Source organism: Gopherus flavomarginatus, unplaced genomic scaffold (assembly GCF_025201925.1).
Source record: "Gopherus flavomarginatus isolate rGopFla2 unplaced genomic scaffold, rGopFla2.mat.asm mat_scaffold_103_arrow_ctg1, whole genome shotgun sequence".
Taxonomy (NCBI): domain Eukaryota; kingdom Metazoa; phylum Chordata; order Testudines; family Testudinidae; genus Gopherus; species Gopherus flavomarginatus.
In genome coordinates, this window is record NW_026114624.1 from 145,855 (window position 1) to 157,127 (window position 11,273).

Consider the following 11,273-nt stretch of genomic DNA (forward strand, 5'->3'; position numbering starts at 1 on the left):
GGAAGTGCTGCTCCCAGGATCAAGAGATTTCTAGCTTGTGTATGGAAACTTGGGGGACTGCTTGTACCATCAGTCAGGGTGAGAAATTGCTAATTCAAATTCTATCCATCTAGTATGTTAGGCTTAGTCTGAGTTTTGGTTATTTGCTAAATAATCTGCTTTGATCTGTTTGTTATCACTTATAATCACTTAATCTATCTTTCTGCAGTTAATAAACTTGTTTGATGCTTTATCTTAACCAGCGTATTTTGAGTGAAGGGACTGGGGAAAATCTCAGCTTGTTGTGCACATCTGTCCCATATCGAGGGGAAGGGGAACTATATTAATGAGCTTACATTATAGAGATCCCCATGCACTATAAGATGGTATAATTCTGGATTTATACTACAGCAAGTGTGCAACGTTGGGGAGTGGGAAATTGGCTCTTGTCTTCTATCTGTACTTGAGTGGCTTAGGTAAAGCACTCAGGTAGCTTAGTTGGCTGCATGGCACCACCTGCTGTCGTGTTGGGTGATAACAGGCCATGGAGAGGCTGGCGAAATCTCCAGCAAAGCAGTGTGAGAAGGGCCAGCCCAGCTTGAGGGTTAGAGGACACAGCAGTTCCCAGAAGCTCCACAAACTGCCCCCCTGGGGGTGACAACCCATCACGCCCTACACTACAGAAGTCTCAACAGGTTTGTCACATGCTGTCCCCTCCCTTTCTCCACCCGAGATATTTCCTGCTTCCCACCACTTCTAGCAATTCCCACCCTCCTATGCATTTACTGCTCCTCGACCTCCAAGCAGAGCCCACCACCCTGATAATCTCTTACCTGAGCCAGCTCCATTGCAGCCATTTCCTTCCCCCTGGGAGGACGAGATGATCTGAAGCGAAACATGGATGTTATTCTCTGGCCTGCCGGGGTGAAAAGGGCAAGGTGTGAGAATTCAGACTAGGCTCTTGTCCATTCCACAAGCCGATTCCCCCCAGCTTTTCCCCTGCTAATGCACATTCTAGGTTCTGGCACACAGTGAAGCACAGAGTGACCTTATTCCAGTACAGGCCTAGCGCCCTCCTACCAGGGTGTAACCCTCTGACACATGGGGAAACCCTCCCAGTAACAGTCTCTCTCTTACACGTATCAAGTTTGCGGACAACACCAAGTTGGGAGGGGTTGTAAGTGCTTTGGAGGATTGGATTAAAATTCAAAATGATCTGGACAAACTGGAGAAATGATCTGAAGTAAATAGGATGAAATTCAGTAGGGACAAGTGCAAAGTACTCCACTTTGGAAGGAACAATCGGAGGCCAGAGAAGAGCAGAAACAAAGGAGTCACTTTGGGGGATTCTTCCTGTCATTGTCCCCAAGGCAGCTGTCTCAGGTTTACAAAGGTGTTTCATGTTCCAGCCTTTATACAGTCTCTCCTGGGAGTGCCTCTTTCATGGACTGGGCCTAGTTTTAGTTTTTGGTAGTTAACAGTCTTGGTTTATTGTTCATCTAACCAGTATGTGTGGATTGAAGTGTGTTGGAAACTCTGTTTGGGATAACCAGCTGGTGCATGTCATTTTCCACTGATGAAATGACAGACTTCATATGAGCTTTTGTCGTTCAGTAGTGTGCTGGACAGTGCAAGATGCACATTTCTGGGGGAAAGTTGGGCACTTGAGAATTTGCTGGTTTTCTCCTGAGGTGTAATTCATGAGTGGCTGTCTAGCAGCACTCAATACTGTGTAGCTGGGAGTGAGTTACATGCTGGAGACTATGCGTTAGTTGGCCAAGAGGGACTGTTCTCACGGGAGAACAGTGGAAAAGGCACCCCTGGTTCGAGAACTGAAGGGACACAGCTATTTAACAGTCCAGATTGTACTCTGGGTAACGTCACAGACACTCATTATGACAGAGCCTCTTAAAACACAGAGAAAGTAAATCCATGTCCCAGAAATCGAAGACTCCAGACAGAGGGCAAGTGTCCCTGGCACTGCTTCTTGCTGACAGAGAGGTTCAGAGACAGTGCGAGAGTCCTGCGGAAGCTGGGAACAGGAAGCATGGGCTGGCGGGGTTCGGTTGAAAAACGGAACAGGAAGGGCAGGGATATTACTGAATCCAGGATCTCAGTAGTGCTAGATGACAGGATAGCACATAGTGCAGCCCACTGGAAAACACAATCCCAACTATACATACAAAATGATGGGGTCTAAATTAGTTGTTTCCACTCAAGAGATGGATCTTGGAGTCACTGTGGATAGTTCTCTGAAAACATCCACTTAATGTGCAGCAGCAGTGAAAAAAAGTGAACAATGTAGGAAATAATTAAGAAAGGGATAGATATGACAGAATATATCATAGATCATATTTGTAAAAATAGCAAATAAATCCATGATACGCCCACATCTTGAATACTACATGCACATGTCACCTCATCTCAAAAATAGATATATTGGAATTGGAAAAGGTTCAGAAAAGGGCAACAAAAATGATTAGGGGTATGGGACAGTTATGCCAGACCTAACCCCCCTTTTCACTTGAGCAAACAGGAGATATTTGACACTGTGCAATACGGCTCCTGTGCTCTGTTCCCAAAGTGTTCTGCAGCAGAGGCGGGTCTCTGGTATTATGTGTGTCACTGGCCTATTGGGGTGATGCTGAAACAGGACAGGGTACAGATGGCATTGTGGGGGTAGCATGAACCTTCACTCATCATTTCCCCTTCCAAGAACAGAAGGGACAGGAAACCTTACCCAGCGAGGTCACAGTCTCATAGTTCTCCTGCATGACATCCCAGTAGAGGGCTCTCTGAGTGGGGTCCAGCAGAGCCTACTCTTCCCTGGTGAAATACACAGCCACCTCCTTGAAGGTCACCAGCCCCTGAAAGAGCAAGAGTCCAACACTAAGGACTTGCTGCCCCACTCACAGCCCCACTATTTGTGGCAGAGAAGAGTGAATCAAATGGAAGCTCTGGGTGGATCGTATTCAGGAGAGTCCCACCTCGACCTGGCTCAGAGTATCCAGCAAATGCCAGGGTGAGGGGATGAAGAGAGAGCCCCTTGTCTCTCCCAGCAGATCCATCACCCCCCTACTAGCCACTGACTGATACAGGAGATGGAGCCCCTAGCAGGGTCCAGGGAGAGCTCGCAGGTAGGACGCCCAACACCCTCCTCATTGTGAGGAGCGGGATATGAAGGGAGAGGCAGCTCCAATAAGCCTGACTCATGGGTGTCCCCTTCATATCTCACAGCAGCTGCTGGTTATTGAGGTCAGGCTCCAGCAGTAGGAGTCTCGTCAGTTTGACTAGCTCCATGTAGGTGGGTTATTTTCTCTCCTCACAAATTAGGGCATTTCCACCTCCAAACCTCCTGGGTCTGTTCCTAGAATCTAGGCCACTTAGTAAATAACTCCCAGCAGGTCTGCCACACCCTGGCCTCCTCCTTTCCCCACGCTGTGAATTTCCTGCCCCGCTCCAACCTCCAAACCAGACTCTGCAAACCTTCCCACCTCTGGTGTATTTGCTCTCCCTTTCCTCCAGCAGGAACCCACCAGCAACCCCCTGATAATCTCTACCTTGACTGACTCCACTGCAGCCATTTCTCTTCCCTGTCCCACGCCAGGCTGGGATGAGCTGGAGCAAAACATGGACGTCATTCTGCAGCCTGTCTGGGGGAGAAGGGCAGTTGTGGGCGTTTCAGAACCGGTTTTAGTTAATTTCACATCACAATTCCCCCAGGCCCTTTCCCTGCAGACAGACACCCTAGATTCTGTCATGCTGGGAAATGCTCAATCTGTTTATTACAATTTAGACCTGGCCCCTCCTGCCAGGCTAAGTCCACAGACACATTTTTAACCTCCCTTCTCTCTCCCCTCACCCCTTCTCTGAACACAAGGCTAGAAAAGAGCAGAACCAAAAGGAGTCACTGTGGGGGATTCCCTCAGACACTGACCCCACGGGAGCCACACCCCAGCAGGGGGAATATGGAGTCAGGAACTGGCTTTTGCTCTGTCTGATCCTTGTTTTGTTCACTGGAAAGTGGTTCTGCCCCAGGATGCAGCAATACATGTGTCTGGGTGGACTAGAGAGCTGGAAATCTCTCCCCCACATTCATATCTCCCACTGCCCCTTTCAGTCTCTCCTTCCCCTGTTCTCTCTCCCTGTCCCTCTGGCTGGGACAGTCCCATTCCTGGGGGCTTTGCTCTCCCATGGCTGGATTTCCTCCTGGCAACCGCTAATGGGAGGAGAAATGAGGTGGGGTTGTTTGTGCAGAGTCACTTTCTTGCCAGACCCTAGGACATTCCCCGAGGTCTTTCAGTTACCTGGAGACTCTGGCTCAGAATTTAGTAGTAACAGGGCCCAGGGCTGCCCTAGGGGGCTAGGACCAGCTGCAGAAAGTCATCCCCTGGGCCGGGCAGAGAAGAAGCTTTAATTAAGGTCACTTCCCAGCACAGAGCCCCACTGGGGGAGCAGCAGCTGCCAAGCCTGGTCTCCCAGATCACAATGGAGGCTGCAGTCTCTGACCCAGGAAGCTGAACCCCAATATCCTGAGCAGAGAGGGACAGAGCGTTTGAGCAGCTTCCCTCCTTTAGCTCTCTGGGGAGAGCAGCTAATGGGAGCCCCTCCTCATAGGGAGAATTGCTGATCTCATTTGCCCCACTGTCCATGTGGAATCACTCCTCGTCTTTCCATACAGTGACTCTGGATTAACAATGGTCTCAATGACATCAGATTTCAGAAAGAATGAGTCCAGAATGCTGTGGAAAAGACCATCGTGTGGCAGTGCTGACTCCCTTCCCACCTCCCTCACTCCCGCAGATCTAGGACAAGGACTGCGGGCACAAATTTTCCAAATGGAACCGAAAGTTCCTGCAGTTTTCAAAAGAGGAGAAAAGCAAAATCTGTGATTTCACACTAACAGTGTTTGCTACGTGGACAGAAATTTATCACTGTGACAGGGCACGCGACTGGGGAATGCCGGGCAGTGCTTGGAGCCAGGACTCTGCCACAAGTCGACCAGAGAGAAGGATCATGGTTAGCAGCAGCCTCCAGACACCCCCTAGTACCCAGAGACCAGATCCCCCAGCCAGGGGCCCCAGACACCCCCCAGCCAGGGGCCCATCAGATATTCCCTGGGACGCAGTCCCCAGAGTCCCTGGCCAGGGACCCCAGATACCCCTCAAAGCCCCACCAGCCAGAGAACCCCCATCAGACCATGATTGCCAGGTTGGGAATCCCAAAGGGTTCCCCCCACCAAGAGCCCCCAGCAGCCAGGGACCCCCTCAAGGGACCCCCCCACTGGGAACTCAGTCCCTCACTGCCTGCCTAGGAACTCCCCCACCCTCGAGAACGATCTACCCTGACATTTGCCTGGGACACCCTCCTCTGCCCAGTGTGACCCCCTGATGCTTTACAGTGGGACCCCTCACTCTGCTTCCCTGGCATGCCCTGACCTAGTGCCAGGGATCCCCTCCCCCAGCTCTGTGCACTGGGCATGGCAACAAAACCAGGAACCAGCAGGGGAAGCACAGACAGAGCCCCTGGCACAGAACCAGGCTCCCTCTAACCCTCTGTCTCGCCCCCCCAAGAGACATCCACCCCCAGTGTTCTGCAGCCACCAGGCCCTCAGCGATACCCACCTCCAGGACCCATAGCCTCAGAGATGGGCACATCAGAACCACCACCCCCAAAACCCCAAACCACCACAACCCACCAACCTGAGTAGGGTACCCCCTGCCCAGCCACCCAGAGGCTTCCCCCTACCACAGTGCCCCTTCAGCTGCAATCTCCCCACACAGACACCTTCCCTGCCCCTGCAAGTGTTACCTCACAGAGTGTGAGAAATGATAGAAAGTTAACACCACCTCCTGCTGGCCAGTCACACAGGCAGAGGGAGCCTGGGGGGTGCTTCTTTAACAGGAGAATGGAAGGCCTGGAGGGCAAGAAAGGTCCACAGGCTGTCACTAGCAAATAATGGCCACCATGGATCCACCCCAGAGGCGGCTGCATCTTAGCACTTTGGAAAACAACCCATCATATTCAATTAGAAATAAAACAACTAGAGAGAAGTGGGGCAAATGTTTGGGGTATTTTATATCAATCTTTGAGACATGCAGAGAGAACCCTGTCACAAACGACATTTGATAACATGAGAGAAAACCACCAAGATCGGAGGGGATTTGATGTTGCTATTAAATAACTAGTGGAAAAGGGGGACTGTTGGACTGGATTTTATATGACTGTCCAATACATAAACAGAATGTGATGGTCCCGCCCGGCCCCGGGGCAACCATTCACGTGAGCAGCTCAGAGCCCTTTGAGGAGCTGATTTAAGGGGGGGGAAGCTGGAAGGCTCCCTGGACAATGGAAGGGGGCCGCAGGCTGATTGGGAAATGGGGTCTGGGCAGTCTCCATGGGGGATGTGCTCCTCCCTTCCCTGCCCTGGCAGAGAACGGGAACCTCATCCCACACCACTCCAGGGGGAGCCATGTTCTGGGGAATGACCCAGGGCAAGAATTTCCCACCCAAACAAGGACAAATCGCTGCAGATAAAATGGGTGGGAAAATCCACCCCCCATCGGAGAGATATTAAATTGACATTTGAGAAGTATGGAGAGAAAAGGGAAAATCAGAGGCAATTAGAGAGCTGATCATTGGGGGGGGGGAGGAGAATCTCCTTGGATTTTATAGCCACGTGTGATAATGAGAGAGAAAACGGGAAATCTTGAGAGAATGTGTGTGTGCGAGGAAGTGGCAAAAACAGGGACATGATCCAGTTAACTCACCTTCCTCCCCCACCCTGGGAATGTCCTGGCTGCACAGAGACAGTTCTACCCCCCCACCCTAGTGACCTCCCCCTCCCTGCAACTCCGGCTTCTCCCCCCCGACACCTCCGCCCTCACACCAAAGGGGGAAGCTCTGCCAGCGCATCCCTCTAAGCTCAACTCCTGCTCCTCCCCCCAACCCAGATTGTGCCCTTTAACCCCCCCCAACCCTGCCTCCAGCTGCCTGACCGCCCTCCCCCGCCCATCAATTTCCTGCTCAGCACCCGCCCCCTGTTACTCCCCCCTCCCCCGCTCCAGCCCCGTCCCCAGCGCCCGGCGGAACGTTACAGCTGGTCCTGGCAGGGGGAAGGGCAGCGGCTTCTGTGGCTGTTACTGGGATGCGCAGTGCCCGGGAGTAGCACAATGCTATGGGGAGTGATTTAATACACCGCCCCCCCGCCGGGCCCCGGGCTCCCCCTCGGCCCCCCCGCCGGGCCCCAAGCTCCGCCCCCTCGCCGGGCCTCGGGCTCTGCCCCAGGCTCTGCCCCCCCCCCGGGCCGGGCCGCGCCACCCCACACACGAGGGCCGGGCCCCGGCCCCCCCATCCCAGCGGGGCGGGCTGATCCTGCTGCAGCTCCACTGGGGCCGAGGCGGCTCCAAGCCTTCTCCCAGGCTCCCTGGGGCAGAGTCACTTTCCCGCCCCCTCAGCGGCCCCCCCCCCGGGGTCTCTCACTCCCCGGGGACTCCGGGTCACAATGTCCCACCGCCCTTCCCCCGCCTGCAGCTCCGGCTTCTCCCCTCCCCTCCCGCCCCCGCCAGCCACACGAAGGGGAACCCCCGGGCCCCAGTCTCTGTCCCCACCTGGATCCCAGCGGGGCCGGGGGCAGATCCTGGCTGCAGCTGAGAACAGCGGCTCCGCTCCGGCTCGGGCGGCTCCAGCGCTGCTGGCAGCACGTGCAGAACCAGGGAGCAGCTGGTCAGCCCGGGTACCGTGTCACAATGTGCCAGAGCCCCGCCCACAGGAGCTGCCCCGCCCCCGGGCTGTGCCATAGCCCCGCCCCCAGGAGCTGCCCCGCCCCTGGGCTGTGCCAGAGCCCCACCCCCAGGAGCTGCCCTGCCCATGGGCTGTGCAAGAGCCCCGCCCCCAGGAGCTGCCCCGCCCCCGATATGAGCCAGAGCCCCGCCCCCAGGAGCTGCTCCACCCCTGCTCTGCGCTGGAGCCCCTCCCCCAGGAGCTGCCCCGCCTCCAGGCTGGGCCAGAGCCCCTCTCCCAGGAGCAGCCCCACCCTGGGTTGTGCCAGAGCCACGCCCCCTGGAATTTCCCCATGTTGGGTCTCTGAGCTTTGTTTTCCTGCCCCTTTCTTCCCAGCACTGCCTGCTCCCAGCTGCTCCCTTCCTGTGTCTACAAAGCCCGCCCCCCCCCCCCGGGGCTGGCTGCAGTGCACGCTGAGACTGACTCCAGTGGCTGAAGCTGCCTCTATCTCTGCTTCACCTGGAGGGGGAGAGACGAAGAGAGGAGATGGTCCCAGGGTGTGAAACCAGAATCAGAGGGCAAGGAAAGAAGGACTGTTTGGAAAGGTGGGTTTTTTGCAAGGGGAGTTGATCCAGATGGAGTCAGAAGAAGTTGAGCAGCAGAGGCTCAGGGAAATTGAGGGGAACCCCCTGGGTGTCTCAGTGTTGGCCAGGGTTTGTACAGCACCTTGCATAATATGGGGTCTGATCTCAGTCATGGTCTGTGCAGCACCTGGGAGCCCTGATGTCTGTTTCCTGATCACAGGCACTGGGAATGGAGAGAGGGAAACCTCAGCACCTGAAGGTTAATGCAGCCCTGTGTGCAACCCCTGCTAGGGTGATCCGACAGCAAATGTGAAAAATTGGGATGGGGGTGGGGGTAATAGGCACCTATATAAGAAAAAGACCCAAAAATCGGGACATCTCGTCATGCTAGTCCCTGCTGTTCTCATAAGGGGTCGGCTTAGAGAGGGTTTGGCTACACTTGCAGCTGTACAGCGCTGGGAGTTAAAGCTGTCTTCCTACAGCTGTGTAGAGAAAGCGCTGCAGTGTGGACACACTGACAGCTACCAGCACACTGTCATGGCCACATTTGCAGCGCTGTTGGGAGTGGTGCATTATGGGCAGCTATCCCAGCATTCAAGTGGCTGCAATGTGCTTTTCAAAAGAGGAGGGTGGGGTGGAGTGTGACACGGAGCGTGGGGGAGACAGAGCGAGTGGATTTTTGGAGCTGACACTGTGTCAGCTCCCTGCCTGGCAAGTTCAAGCCCCCTCCCCCACCCCTCTCTCATTCACTAAATGCAAATAGCCGCCTTTGTTTTTTTCCTCACAGACCAGATAAGCCACTGATCCAAAACAGACACCCCCCCCCCCGTGCCCACCCGGCTGCTTCTCTCCTCAAGCAAACACCAGCTGTGGGTGTTCCAAAGGGATCCCCCTGCCTCTGCTCATTCACTGCAAACAGTAACTGTGTTTGGTTTTTAGATAAGCGGCTCCTGGAGCCTTGAGCTCACAACAAAACAAACAGAGGCATCACACCAAAACAAAGAGCGTTATCTCTACTTAAAAGCATTATGGGAAGGTTCCGGAGGTCAGTGACAGCGTAGTAAGTTTAATCACTGTTTACACTGGCACCCCAGCGCTGCATCACCAGCTCTGTTCTCTTTATTCCTCTTGTCGAGGTGTAGCACATGCAGCACTGTAGCCAGGGAGATACAGCGCTGTATGTGCCTTGCCAGTGTGGACGGGGGGTAAGTTACAGCGCTGTAAAGCCACCACCTACACTGTAACTCTCCAGTGTAGCCAAGGCCTGAGTTGTAGTAATAATAGCAGCCAAGAATCCGGTGGCACCTTATAGACTAACAGATGTATTGGAGCATGAGCTGTCGTAGGTGAATACCCACTTCGTCAGATGCAACAATAATCCCATATGGGCTAGTGGTCAGGATTCCTGGTTTTCACCCAGGTGGCCTGGGTTCAACTTCTGGTGTGGGAAGATTCTATTGGGTGTCTGGGAAGTGGGCAGGCAAAGCCTGCCCACTGCTAAAGGATCCCCCCAGCCTAAGGGGAGGGCCCACAGGACCACAGAACCCACTGAGTTCGTGGGACAACTAATAAAAGAACAGGGACAGGAGTGAGGTCAAAGGGTCATAAGAAGGGAACCTGATGGGGACACCGAGCAGAGAACCCCAGACAGCGCCCACTGCTCCTTGAAGGCGTCAAGGGAGCTTTTGGACGCTGCCCAGAGGAACTCCGCCCGGATGCATGAACGGACTATGGATCGGAAACAAGCCCCACAGTCACCGGGGTCTCCATCGGCCAACCTCCTCTCCCTGTTCGTGTAGATGGCCTTTTTAGCCAGAGCGAGGAGGAGGTTGACTAGGAGGTCCCGGGACTTCGTGGGGCCACGGATAGGGAGTGCGTAGAGAAGGAGGTGAGGGGAAAAGTGCAGCCAGAAACGCAAGAGGATGTTAATGAGGAGCCGGTGTAGGGGCTGCAACCTGGCGCACTCTAAGTAAACGTGCGCCAGGGTCTCCCTCACGCCGCAGAAGGGGCAGGTGTCCGGGACAGGGGTAAACCGCTCCAAGTACACGCCCGTGCTCACGGCCCCATGAAGGAGCCGCCAACTGATATCCCCAGTGGGCCTTGGGACCAGGGTGGAGTAGAGGCTGACCCACCAGGGCTCCTCACCCTCCAGAGATGGCAGGAGGTCCCGCCACTTCGTATCGGGGCGGGACACGAGGGTGAGGAAGTGAAGGGTGTGGAGCATGAGTGTGTAGAGCTGTTTCCTTGGCACGGTTTGGAAATGGACTGGCTGCAGGTTGTGCAGCTGGCTTGCAGAGAAGGGGCGGGGGGGCCGGTCGGGCCTACGGGGCAGGGGCCCGATGAAAAAGTCCGGAGGCCTTGGGGTGGGAGGTGGGAGGGGTGTGCCTTCCCACAGGACCCGGTCGAGGTAGGCCCGAGCAGCGGGCGGCAAAGCGGCCTCCACCTCCTGGAGTACGCGCCGGGGAGTACAAGGTCTGGAGAGCCCCATGCGTTGAGCGAGCGTCAGGGGATCCAGCCAGCCTCCCCGGTCATAGTCCAGGAGATATCTGACCCTGGTAGCTTCCACCAGGACCAACCTCTGGCGCACTGTGTAGCAGGGGCTCCGCGAGGAGGTCGGCCCCCTCGGTGGCCGCCACGGACCTGGTCGCAGAGAACAGCTTCCAGGTCCGGAGGAGGTCCTAGTAGAAGACCGGCAGCCCGGAGAGATCTCGCGGAAGACCCCTCGGTTTGAGATAAAGGAGCTGCCGGTCGTATCGGAGCCCTCGGAAGCGGCGCAGGAAGGCGTGCGCCAGGGCGCTCCATGCTGGACTACTCGCACCATAAAGGAGCCTCTGCAGTGCCTGGAGGCGGAAGACGTGGACCTGAGTGCGCAGACACTTCAGGCCCTGCCCTCCTTCCTCTAGGGGCAGGTGGAGGACCCCTGCAGGGACCCAGTGCAGTCCTGGCCAAAAGAACTCCAGAACCACCTTCTGGAGGTCGGCCAGGAAT

General features: G+C 55.3%; 1 long non-coding RNA gene across 2 annotated transcripts; it reads right to left on the minus strand.

Moving 5' to 3' along the window:
- Window positions 1–811: 811 nt before the first annotated feature.
- Window positions 812–7,669, minus strand: LOC127041930 (uncharacterized). Of its 2 annotated transcripts, none has more exons than XR_007771775.1 (4): window positions 7,590–7,669; window positions 3,540–3,632; window positions 2,720–2,846; window positions 812–895 (listed from the first exon to the last, which is right to left on the minus strand). It is a non-coding gene; the product is annotated as an uncharacterized LOC127041930 (long non-coding RNA). The 2 variants fall into 2 exon arrangements; XR_007771774.1 differs by lacking the exon at window positions 7,590–7,669 and adding an exon at window positions 4,287–4,628.
- Between the last annotated feature and the right edge of the window lie 3,604 nt (window positions 7,670–11,273).